Raw genomic sequence first — 12,162 nt, forward strand, 5'->3', positions numbered from 1 at the left:
AAAATCCGGTACCCGCATGTACAAAAACTACTCTACGCTCTACTCATCACCTCACGCAAGCTTCGCCACTATTTCGAAAGCCACAAGATTACCGTGGTGACAGACTTTCCACTCGGAGACATCCTACACAATAAAGATGCCACGGGGCGCATATCCAAGTGGGCAGTTGAAATCAGAGCTCTTGACATCGATTTCACTCCACAGAAAGCAATCAAATCTCAAGCCCTCACCGATTTTGTGGCCGAATGGATAGAGATTCAACAGCCTTTATCAGATACAATCCTTGACCACTGGAAGATGTACTTTGACGGATCACTCAAACTAGGCAGGGCCGGTGCAGGCATTCTCCTAATTTTTCCAGAAGGAAAACAACTCAAGTACGTCCTTCAGATATTATGGCAAGCTACCAATAACGAAGCAGAATATGAAGCCCTCATCCACGGGCTACAAGTGGCAATTACCCTCGGAATAAAAAGATTACTCATATACGGTGATTCAGCAGTAGTCATCAACCAAGTCAACAAAGATTGGGATTGCACCAAAGAAAACATGAGTGCTTACTGTGCTGAAATACGGAAACTTGAAAAACATTTCCAAGGATTAGAAATTTTACACGTCCTACGCGATTTCAACATTACAGCAGATGTCCTTGCCAAGCTCGGATCAGATAGAGCAAGGTTCCACCCAGCGTATTCATAGAAGAGCTATCAGTACCCTCTATCAAACAACCCGGTGAAACAACACATGAAATTCAGGCTAAGAGCGTTCAGATCTTGGTAATCAACACTTCATGGAGCCAAGTTTTCATCGACTATATCAAAGAAAACAAATTGCCAGCAGATAAGGCAGAAGCCACCCAAGTTGTTCGCAGAAGCAAAAACTATGTTCTAATAGGAGATAAACTTTACAAAAGAGCAGCATCATCAGGAGTACTCCTAAAATGTGTCTCATTTGAAGAAGGTAAAGAGATCCTAGACGAAATACACTCAGGTTGCTGTGGAAATCATGCCGCTTCAAGAACACTAGTTGGCAAAGCATTTCGCACCGGATTCTACTGGCCAGCCGCTTTGAAAGACGTAGAAGAACTTGTCAGAAAATGCAAAGGTTGCCAAATGTTTGCAAGACAAGCCCATGTGCCAGCTCACAATCTTATCTGCATCCCACCCGCTTGGCCTTTTTCCTGCTAGGGGCTGGATCAAGTAGGACCCCTAAAGAAAGCAAAAGGCGGCGTCGAGTACATCTTTGTAGCAATCGACAAGTTCACCAAGTGGATTGAATACAAACCACTCATGAAATACAGCGCAACCAAAGCAGTCGAGTTCATCCAAGACATTATGCACCGCTTCGGCATGCCCAATCGAATCATCACAGATCTAGGCTCCCCCTTCACAGCTATAGAATTCAAGAGCTGGGCACAAGACTGTGGTTTCAGTATAGACTATGCGTCTGTAGCACATCCAGAAGCCAACGGACAAGTAGAAAGAGCTAATAGACTCATACTAGCCGGATTAAAACCAAGGTTATACGAAGAACTAATGGACTATGGGTCCAAATGGATCGAAGAATTACCAAAAGTAGTATGAGGGCTACGAACTCAAATAAGCAGAGCAACAGGCTACTCACCCTTCTTCCTAGTTTATGGGTCAGAGGCCGTACTGCCCGCTGACTTGATCTGGACATCACCAAAGATAGAACAATACGATGAAGGAGAAGCAGAACACACAAGAAGATTAGAACTCGATAGCTCAGAAGAAGTCAGAGTAAACGCTACCCTCCAATCAGCCAGATACGTACAAGGTCTAAGACGGCACTACAACAAGAGTACCCAACCTCGATCGCTACAAGTTGGAGACTTAGTGCTAAGAAGGATACAAAAGACTGACGGACGACATAAGCTACTCAGTCCATGGGAAGGTCCGTTCATCATCACAAAAGTTACCGGACCAGGCACATACAAGTTAATAACCAAAGATGGAAAAGAAGTCAGCAATACATGGCACATCAGCTAGCTAAGAAGATTCTACGCGTAAAAACAACTCAACAAAAAACAGATATGCAAGCCACAAGGGACCAACGTTCACAATCGATGAAAGACAATACTCTTCAACAACATATGTATTAATGATCAATAAAGATGATATTCATCCACAACACGTCTTGTCATGACTTCCAACGAGTTGTTTTCATGAAACAAAAAGCAAAATGGCTGAAAACATGCCTGAGCATCCCGGTGGAGAGCAAAATAGCTGAAAAGACGCTTGAGCCCACCGATGAGGGTAGCTAAAAGTTAACACCCGAAACAAAAAGCAAAATGGCTGAAAACATGCCTGAGCATCCCGGCTGAGAGCAAAATAGCTGAAAAGACGCTTGAGCCCGCCGATGAGGGTAGCTAAAAGCTAACACCCGAAACAAAAAGCAAAATGGCTGAAAACATGCCTGAGCATCCCGACCGAGAGCAAAATAGCTGAAAAGACGCTTGAGCCCGCCGATGAGGGTAGCTAAAAGCTAACACCCGAAACAAAAAGCAAAATGGCTGAAAACATGCCTGAGCATCCCGGCCGAGAGCAAAATAGCTGAAAAGACGCTTGAGCCCGCCGATGAGGGTAGCTAAAAGCTAACACCTGTAACAAAAAGCAAAATGGCTGAAAAACATGCCTGAGCATCCCGGCCGAGAGCAAAATAGCTGAAAAGACGCTTGAGCCCTAGTCAACCGAAATTGAACTTCAAAAGACCCTCCAGCTCTTCGTTCCGAAAAGCAAGAGGCTCGGGGGCTACATCCAGATAGGAACACTTTTTCCTCAGAAAAGCACAAGCGCCAAGTTCGTCAAGGCAACATTCTATGCCGAGTCGTTTTTACATAGTGCGGATGAAAGGTTATCAACACAAAGATTTACATCTAAAGGGGAAGAAAAGAAAAGTACTCGACAAATCGAGGGGTCTCGTCAGAATAACGCACAGAGTTGTTTTGCGGAGCAGAGACGAAAACAGGGCAAAGTACTCAGCAAGTCAAGTAACTTCAACTGCACTCAGGCAAAGAATACATCAACAAAAAATAAAGAATCTTCACTTAAAGAGGAGTGTAATATTACAAGGGGATGCTCAGTCGAATCAGGCATTGTCATCAGAAAGAGAAATGTCAATATTTAGACTGTCTACAACCCTACTGGCTAAACCTTCGACTTCAGGCTCCATCCTCTCAATGGCGTCAATGTATTCTTGGCTTTCAGCTTCTGCTATCTTGGACAGAGGCGCCTCTGGAGCAAGGACCCGGACCTAGGCCAACACATTCTTGGTACATACTTGAGCACACTTCTTCGCGAACTCTTGGAAACGAGTCGAAATCCGGGGAATGAACTGCGCCCAAGATTGCCCATCATCCGCTGGAGTCCAGAGAACATCGGCTACTGAGCGAAAAGATTTCCACAAAATGTTCCAATTTTCAGTAGCCGTCACCAGCTTCCCAGACAAGCTTTCAATAGTTTTTTGGGCCTGCACAAGATCTCTGTCAGCTCCGCGCCTAATCAGCTTAGCAAGGGCGAGTTCTTCCTCAGCATGAGTAATTACCTCCTCAGCTTTATTATGACTGGAGCGGACAAGAGCCTTCATTTCATCGATACTCTTCGAGAGCTTCTGCTTCTCAACCCGGAGAGCTAGACAAAACACCTAAGAACAAGTCAACGAAAAAAGAAGTCAAAAATACAAAAAGAAATAGGCAGAACCCGCAGCACCTTTGCATTCGTTCTTCGCAGACTCCACCGCGACGTCCCTCTGTTTCTCCGTCTCCATGACCCGGGCATGAAGGGTCTTCTCCTCCTTTTGGTGCAATTGACGTTCTATCTCCAACTCAGCCCGGAGAAGGCCGAGATCGGCTTTCAGAGCATCCACCTCAGAAGACAACTTTCTCTCATTCTCAGATGAGAAAAAGAAGCCAGAATGATCACGAGAGAAAGACTGAGCAAAAAGGGGCAAAGAAAAACAAGGCGTAAGAACAGAAGAAAAACAAGCACGCAAAAAAGGAGTGGCAGTAAAACCTACCTGGAGTTTTTCACCAAAAGAAGTCGCGAGGGTCGACAAGTTCCCCTAGGCTGTGGTCAGCTCCGATAACCAATGGGTGGCATCAAACTGTTGCACCACGTCACTGGAAAAAGAGGGACCGCCGAAAGCAAGAGAAGGGGAAGGAGAAGCCGGCTGGGGCGAAGAAGGAGCGACCAAAGCAACCTCCAGGGAAGTCGGAGCCAAACCCTCAGAAGGAGTCGGCACGACGGCCACAGTCACCTCCGGAGCGGCCAAACCCGCAACTTCACCAGGAAACTCCGAAGCCCACACAGCAACTTCATCAACAGAATGTTGTGAGTTCTGAGGCTTGGAACTTGTCGGCACGGTGGGAGGCAGAGAAGAAGTCGATGAAGAAATGAGAGAAGACGAAACACTGAAAAGTGATAAAAGGAAGCACCGATAAGAATCAGAAGAAGGAAGAAAGAAGCCAAAAAGATAAAAGCTAGAATTTACTCACCCGACTACTTTCTTCTTCGTGAAGCCAAAAGAAGGCCTCACAGGGGGAACCACAATGGCGAAAACATCCCCGCCACCCGGCGACGGGAGCGGGATAGCCGACAACGGAGCCGCGAAAGAAGCTGGGGCTGGTGTCATGGAAGAACTCCGCACTGGAGGAGCGGTAGAGCTCGGGACAGAGGCTACCAAAGAACTCGACACCAGAGCTTCAGAAGAAGTCGGCGCAGGAACCTCAGAAGAACTCACACCCGACCTCCGATTACTCCAAAAAGTTCAAGACTAAAGGTCAAGACAAAGAAGAGAAATTCAGCGCAACAGGAATATGAAAAACAACTCACCGCCGCATGATGAGGGGTACTTCATCATCCTCTTCTTCCTCAGCCAAGGAAACCAGAGCACCTGCTGAAAAGAGGATAAAAAGTACTCGGGTCAAGAGAGAAACAGGAAAATAAAGGAACAAAGAGTATTAAATGTGCTCACCTAAGAGCATGCTAGCAACAACTGGAGTACCTGAGGGAGTACTTGGTTTGCGAGGCTTCTTGGAGACAGGCAGGCTAGATGAAGACCCATCCGCTCGCCCCCTCTTCGGGACACTGCGAGGACCGCGAGGGACTAGACAAGGAACATATTCTTCATATACATCAACAAATCCGGAAGAAACCCCAGGAAGGGCTGAAGAGGTTTGGGACTTACTAATTGCAGAAGTTCCAGCCAGACAATCCCCCGTCTCCACCACGGTAGGGAGAGCATCAAGGGGGATCGGATCAACAAAGTTCCGCCCAAGCTCCTGTGAAAAAGAATAAAACACTGAGACAAAGAAAGGCTAAGCAAGAACGGATGCAGCAAAAAGCACTCAAACAAGAAGATAGACGACTCACAGCTAGGGGCGGGTTGTTGGCTAAGAACTCGGAGAGGGCAGGAGGAATGATGCTCACTCCCTTTAGCATTTTCTGGAGGCGCTCGAGTACCTCCTCACTGGTCAGCTCAAGAGCTGGGACCATGCGTGAGGGATCCTCGGCCCCAGAATACTCAAAGCCAAGATGTTCCCCCTCCTTCAAAGGCTGAACCCGACGATGAAGAAAGCTCGAAACGATACCGAAGCTGGTCAAACCCTGTTGTTTCAGCATGCTAATCCTATCAAGGAGTGGCTGGATCACTTCTATCTCAGCAGGTGACTCAAGCTTCTTGTCCCATCGGTCGTTCACCACAGGACCAGATCTAGAGTGGACGACGAGGGAAGGGATCAAATTGGCAGCGTAAAACCACTCGGCATGCCAACCTTTTACGGAGTCGACCAGGTCATAGTCAAAAAACTTAATCTTGAGACCCTGGCCAAACTGAATCCCGCAACCGCCAAGAACACTGGTTTCTTCACGGCGAGGTTGAGGTTTCAGACGAAAGAAAAAGCGAAAAAGAGAGAGAAGGAGGGATCCCAAGGAAGGCTTCACAAAGGTGAACAAAAACAGAAAGATGGAGAACAGTATTGGGGGTTAGGTGGTTCAGACTAACCTCGAAATAACCAAGAAACTGATGAAGGAAGGCGGAAGCAGGAAGACAAAGTCCAGCGCGGACAAAGGAAACAAAGAGGACAATCTCACCAGGACCCAGAGCCGGAACCCGATGCTCACCCGGAACTCTCCATTCAACGATGACTTTGCTTTGGATCAAGCCGTCGCTAACGAGCTCGCACAGCTGGTCTTCGCTTGTTGTTGGAGCCGGCCAAACCTTCTGAGCAGCCCTCATGGCCATGAACTCCTAGTTTTCGATCAAAGAAAGGGACGACTCCTCGTCCATGAAGGTCGCCTGAGACTTGCTTGTGGTTTTCTTCTTTCCCATGAACTGGCGGAAGCAAGAAGGCACTAGGGAAGATGAAGCTAGAAAGAAGGTGATCAAGTGACGGCGATGAAGACGGCGGTGGATTTCTGAAAGCTAGGGTTTAAAGGCAAGAGCTAGGCAGCAAGGGAAAGGAAGATAAAAGGTCTTTAAATAGATTTTTCGGTAACAAAAACGGCCCACAAGGCCCGTTAAAACACAGCGTGAGAACGCAACGGTTCATTTATCAACGCAGCTAAAACGGCGGAGGGCACGAATCCACACAACGGTACAAACCAACGGGCAGATTTCAGACTTATCTGCACAGCACCACGGCAGGGTTATCAGATGACTACAAGAACAACTCGTCAAGCCAAGAAGAAAGAAAGGGCTACCTCGCAAGGAACAAAGTAACCCGGTTATTTAAGAAAGAACTCGGTAACCTCATGAACGACAGAGATCACAGCAGAAAAGTAAAGACAACTCAGAAGACAAGATTCGTTACATTACAAACAACTTCAAAATGAAAGATTACAAATCTTACAAGACCCAATGAACTTGGCGCCACAAAAAGCAAAGTAGCAAAGAGGAACACAGACACGGCTAGGCTCTGGAATGACTACGTGTCCCAAATTGCTACTCGAAAGGACAAACCGCCATCAGCTACACTGTTTTCTTCAAAGGACGGACGCAGTGCATCAAAGGCGGAAATCGGCAGCACGGCAGGGCAACATGGAGCAGAGAAGGCCGGCGGGCATCTGTCTACCCAAGACCGATGTGATGCTGGATATGGTGCTGATCTGCACCGGACAGTCCCAAGATAGGCGATGAGGATCAACCCAGAACTGCCAGATGAAGGAACGAAGCCCACATCACAAGACTTCCTCCAACTATCACCACGTACATCCTGGCACAATGCTATCGCGGGATTAGCCTACCTCTAATCCCTATCACAAGACTTCCTCCACCTATGACAAGACACACAAGAACTACAAAATATGTCCGGGGGCTGCTCTACTTCACAAACTACCATGTTCATAACCATGAAGGTTTCAACAGAATGTCCAATGGATGAAAACAAGCACTCTGGGACAGTATTTATAGACCAAAGGAGCGGCGCACATGGACTAGGAGTACCAATGAAACAAGCCTAACAAAGGACATAGTGAAAAGACAGGACTCAATAATGGATGACTCAAGCGAGAGGAAGCAGTACTCGAAGACAGGCATATTCGGAAGAATATACCAACACAGTACAACCCATGAACAAAAAGCATTTACACTCAACCACCACCATACAACTACATCTGACAACAGCAGACTATCAAAGAATGCGCCAAGACCTCACATCCGAGTTCTTCCTAAATGAAACAACACGGATATACGCTCGGGGGCTCGGCCAGCATCATAGCCTAATCAACACTAAGCTAGGGAGCTCGACCTTCATTTCAACTACTCCCGAAGGCTCGGAACCAAAAGACAAAGGACCAAGAATACAAGAAACTCAAGACTTGTCGGGGACCTAATACCAGGGTACCCCAGAAGGTGGAACCGATAACCACCAAACATGAAAAACTTCTGGACGCATAAGGGCGTCATGTCAACCCTTGTTCGAGTGACAGGAGTTCGGTTCCGCCTCGCCCGACACCTTTGGGGCGGGCTCAGTCTCGCCCGAGGGCTAGGGGATTAAACTCCGTCTCGCCCGACGCCTTGAGGGCGGGTTCGGTCTCACCCGAGGGCCGAGGGATAAACTCCGTCTCGCCCGACGCCTTGAGGGCGAGCTCGGTCTCGCCCGAGGGCTGAGGGATGGATTCTGTCTCGCCCGATCCCGGAGGGGCGGGGTCAGCCTCACCCGACGCCTTTGTGGGATAACCCTGCCTCGCCCAAAGGCTCAAGGCTAATCTCCGTCTTGCCTGACGCCTATAGGGCGGGCTTGGTCTCGCCCGAAGGCTAAGGGATGGATTCCGCCTCGCCCGATCCCGGAGGGACGGGGTTAGTCTCGCCTAAGAGATAGGGAATGGTTTCCGTCTCACCCGACGGCCCAGAACGAGCCTCGCCCTGATCAATATCTATCCCTCATAATGATGGGTATAGGACGAGACAAGACGTTCGGGTCAACCATGGCTCCAACGACCATACCCTGCGCCCTGGCAGGAAAAGGACTGCCAGGGAACGACAGGGTTGATGCTTTAGACCCTTTCGGGCGCCGCAGAGCCCAAAAGGTATAACAGGTGCGTGCACCTCACCCTATAGAGTTGTAGGCGCCGCCTTCAGCTCTGGGACACAGAACCCAACGAAGATATACGACAACCGCTACGCTCCAGGAAAGGATTTGCTATCTCCATGGATGACGGATATTCCGTCACCACGCTGTGGACCCGAGGGGGCGGCGCCCGCTTCCCAACCCCTCAGGTCCTCCCAGTCGGAAGGCCTTGGCCATGGCGCTACACCGAACCCCGACCCCAAATTCTCCCAACAAGGAATCGTGGGAACCAGAAGGCGCACGAAGCAAGGCTGGGAGAGGCTCATAAGTCAAAACCACTATACTACAACCCATACCCTGCACGGGGCAGCGTTCTGTGACTAACCTGACATCCTACAGAGACATCAACAACATGGTAAGCACTTATCTTCCTTCGCACTCATCAGAATTGAGGACCTGGCCAGGAAGACGTGAGCCACAAGACTAAGTAGAGTACGCATCCTGGAACCCACACCCTTGTAAAGCCAGCCCCTTCATCTATAAAAGGGGATGCGCTTCCTCCATCAAGGGGATGGAAAAAAGAGGACCGAACAATAGAACGCACTCATACACACATTCAAGCAGCTACGAAGCTCCTGACCACCTTTCAATCCTTCCATCAGAGACTTGGGACTAGTCCCTCTCTTGGCAGTTTGTATCCCTTACTACAGACCGTTCATGGTGCTAATAACACAAGCAGCAACAAACTGGACGTAGGGACATTCTGCCTGAACCAGTATAAATCATGTGTCCTTTAGCGCACCATTCGAGCCTAACGCGCATTACTATCAATTTACTTGCCGGTGCTTGTACGAAACACCGACAGTTGGCGCGCCAGGTAGGGGCTTTGCGCATTTCAAATCAGGTCTCAGATGGCCACCCACGCAATCACCTAGGCCCCGGGCGCACATGTGTGTTTCGGCGACCTAGATTTCATCATCACATTAGGAGGAGAGCTGGCGCTGACTCACTCAGCCGCCCCATCTCCCCCTTCCATCAACCTCAGCCGTCTCAGGCTTGAGGGCCCACCGGGCAACTCCCGGGGAGTCCCGTCACCCAAGGAGGCCTCTCACAATGCCACCATGTGTCCGGAAGGGTCCGTATGGAGCGCCCCGACAGCGTTTCCGTTCGATCTCCGCAACATTGCGGCAACCGCTGGCCGCCTTCTAGCGCTACGTGTGGTTCAACCACCCACGGACATCAAGTTCGTGGGGGCGATTGAATGGGATATAGAGACCCTCTACGAGCTCCTCAACAAGGAGCCTGTATCGCTCTCCAGCTCAGATTCCAGTAGGGGGAGCCACCACCCTTCCCGGGAATGCTACATGATGCAGACCCCCGAGGGGCACGTCGAAAGCGCCTCCAGGGAAGAGGCCACCCCTACAAACAATCCTGATAGCAGATCCGGGGAAGGGGGGACAGCCCCATCTCACCTGAGGATGGAGCAGCTAAGGGCTCGTCAGCAAGAGATCGATGAGGCCAGGCAAGGGCTCGCACAGGAATACGCGGATATCAATCGCGAGATTGAACGCCGCAAAGACGGGGGGCGCGCGCGCGCCACAGCCCGCACCGTACATCAAAGGATCCTCACTGATGATGGGGCCTTTCCTCACTTTGCTCAAGCCAGCCAGAACATCGCCGCAGCAACCGCCTTGCTGCATGGCCTCCCGGAGGCCGCGACGTCCGAGGATCGACGTGCTTATCGAGAGATTCGCACGTTGCTCGAGCGTGCAGCAGTGCAGCAGGCAGAAAGTTCATTGTCTCGACGACGCGAACCCGACACCAGCCAGTGCGCGCCCTCAGTGCATCCCACCAAGGACGCATCCGTACACCAAACGCCGCTAGCCGGCGGGCAGCCCTCCATCGTCCCTGTACATCAATGCCTCAGCCGTGGCCGCGACGTACGCAGCATCATCGACGCCCGGAGACGTGCCCACGGCGACGAGGGAGAAGCAGCGTGCCGCGGCTATCATCCCCGACATGGCGGGCGCTATGACAGCAACGAGGACCGAAGCCCGAGCCCCATCCTGCCAGGCCCTCAGGCCTTTGGCCGGCACATCCTCAATGCTGCGTTCCCTCTAAGGTATCGACCGCCTACGAACATTCCTAAATATTCTGGCGAAACAAATCTCGGGCTTTGGCTCGAAGACTATCGGCTTGCATGTCAGGCCGGTGGTGCGAGTGATGATAACTTCATTATTCGCAATCTCCCGCTGTTCTTGGCTGACTCAGCACGAGCATGGCTGGAGCACCTACCGTCCAATGCTATTTAGAGTTGGGCGGATCTGACTGAGATCTTCGTGGGTAATTTCCAGGGCACGTACAAACACCTTGGAAACCCATGGGACCTCAAGAACTACCATCAGAAGGCCGATGAAACCCTCCGCGGGTACATTCGGCGCTTCTCCCGACAGTGCAATGAGTTCCCGAACGTCGCCGACGCCGATGTGATAGGAGCCTTTCTGTTCGGAACGACCTACGAATCCTTGGTCCACAAGCTAGGACGCAGGGGCCCGCGAACTACCAAGGAACTCCTAGACATCGCCACCAGTCATGCCTCTAGAGAGGAGGTGGTAGGAGCCATCTTTGATCGCTCTGACGGAAAGACAAGGCAGGACGAGGACGCTAGCGAAGGCGCCTCCAACCATCCCACCAAAGGGAAAAATAAGAAGCAATGGCATGACAACTCACTCGTGGCCGCTGCCGACCGCAAAGGTGGCCGGAAGCCCGCGGAGGGCACTCTGAACCACTTCGAGAAAATGCTCGAGGGGCCATGCCCAAACCACGCCTTCCCGGCCAAGCACCTATACAAGGAATGCGGCCTTATGCGCAAATACTTGGCCGGGGGCCTGAACAAGGGGGAGCAGGGGAAGGAGCCTGTTCCCACCACTGACGACATGGAGGAGAAGGACGACACCTTCCCAACTCCGACCAGTGCCCTCATGATCTTTGGAGGATCAATGGCCTATGACTCCAGGCGCCGCCAGAAGGTCGCACGTCGAGAGGTCTATACCACTGGACCGGCCACGCCTGCTTTTCTCCGGTGGTCAGAATCCACCATAACCTTCGACCGGACTGACCATCCGGATGCCATCCCACACCTAGGAAGGTATCCGCTTGTCGTCGACCTGATCGTCGGTCCAAAGTGGCTCACCAAGGTACTGATGGATGGGGGCAGCGGCCTCAACATCATGTACGCCAAGATGCTCGATGAGATGGGCATCAACCGAACGCACCTCCGTCCCATCCGAGCACCTTTCCATGGCATCATGCCTGGAAGGCAAGCTGTGCCACTGGGACAGATTGACCTGCCCATCACCTTTGGGGATCGATCCAATTACCGGACTGAAACCCTCACCTTCGATGTAGTGGGGTTCTCAGGGACTTTCCACGCCATTCTGGGGCGACCATGTTACACGAAGTTCATGGCCGTACCCAATTACACATACCTGAAGCTGAAGATGCTGGGCCCCCGTGGGATCATCACCATTGGCACCTCCTTCCAGCGCGCTTATGAGTGCGAGGTCGAATGCTGCGGACACGCATCCGCGGTCATCGCATCCGAAGAGCTCGCCACCCTCAGGGAGGAGGTAGTT

This window comes from Miscanthus floridulus, chromosome 8, assembly GCF_019320115.1.
Source record: "Miscanthus floridulus cultivar M001 chromosome 8, ASM1932011v1, whole genome shotgun sequence".
In the NCBI taxonomy this organism is placed as follows: Eukaryota; Viridiplantae; Streptophyta; class Magnoliopsida; order Poales; family Poaceae; genus Miscanthus; species Miscanthus floridulus.